Here is a 1,195-nt window from a genome sequence, read left to right on the forward strand (position 1 = left end):
TTTAGATACACAATGTTAAATTATGCACATTTTTTTTTTGTTTACTTTTTTTTTTCAAAGAACACATACACACACACACACACATACACACACACACACACACACACACACACACACACACACACACACACACTCACACTCACACTCACACTCACATACACACACACACATTCACGTAACTGTAATAATGCATTTTATATTTTGTATAATAACCGGTTTAGATCATTCTGAATTGGACTGTTGAATGAAATCTAATCTCCTGTATTGTTTGTACATTTGAGTTAAGGAGACACTGAATGTTTATTTATAATATTTAAAGTCTCTACGAGGAACTTTTAAATATTTCTGAAACAGTCTCATTTTTCACTCTGATGATCATGAATTACATGTAACAGCAAACCAGACCATCAGTGCAAAGAATGCTATTTTTATATAGTTTTTCTTAATGCCTTTGTCATGGGTATACGCTCACCCAGGAACAACAGCTGGCGTGGTAAAAACACTACCGCTTTAGTCCAAAGGGGGGCGCTAGAATGAACACACACTGAAAGTTCCTCAGAGAACCTTTTAAGAAATGTATTATGTGCTGAATGTCCTTCCAGGGAAATGGTGTTTTTATTGTTTTCACTCCAGAAAGGGAATGTTTATAAGTTAGTTTAAATGTTTCTGTCACAACATGCACCAATGTAAAAATGAATTCACAAAAAGTCACAAAAGTCATTGAGATTTTTTTTTTTTAATTGTTCAACACGTCACCTGCCTGTGTGTGTGTGTGTGTGTGTGTGTGTGTGTGTGTGTGTGTGTGTGTGTGTGTGTGTGTGTGTGTGTGTGTATGTGTGTGTGTGTGTGTGTGTGCGTGCGTGCGTGCGTGTGTGTGTGTGTGTGTGTGTGTGTGTGTGTGTGTGTGTGTGTGTGTGTGTGTGTGTGTGTGTGTGTGTGTGTGTGTGTGTGTGTCTGTCAGTGTGTGTGTGTGTGTGTGTGTGTGTGTGTCTGTCAGTGTGTGTGTGTGTGTGTGTGTGTGATTATTGATTTGTAGCCATAGTAACTGTACAGAGGTGTGTTTTTGGTTCCAGGTGATCTCACGGTGAATATAGAAAGTTTAACTTAACGCCAAAGAACGATGTTTTAATGTTTTAACGATTGTATCAATAAAGCTTTTAACAAAAAAAAATAAAAAAAATCTGAATCTTTATTA

General features: G+C 37.2%; 1 protein-coding gene across 1 annotated transcript in view; it reads left to right on the forward strand.

Moving 5' to 3' along the window:
- LOC307270873 (FH1/FH2 domain-containing protein 3-like) overlaps positions 1-783 on the forward strand; it is a gene marked incomplete at its 5' end in the record, with an annotated part of 32,259 nt that extends 31,476 nt beyond the window's left edge. Inside the window, one exon of the mRNA XM_080054760.1 lies at positions 1-783. This exon is cut by the window's left edge and continues 969 nt beyond it.
- Positions 784-1,195: the final 412 nt, after the last annotated feature.

Source organism: Ammodytes marinus (genome assembly GCF_949987685.1).
Source record: "Ammodytes marinus genome assembly, contig: scaffold_246, whole genome shotgun sequence".
Lineage (NCBI taxonomy): Eukaryota > Metazoa > Chordata > Actinopteri > Uranoscopiformes > Ammodytidae > Ammodytes > Ammodytes marinus.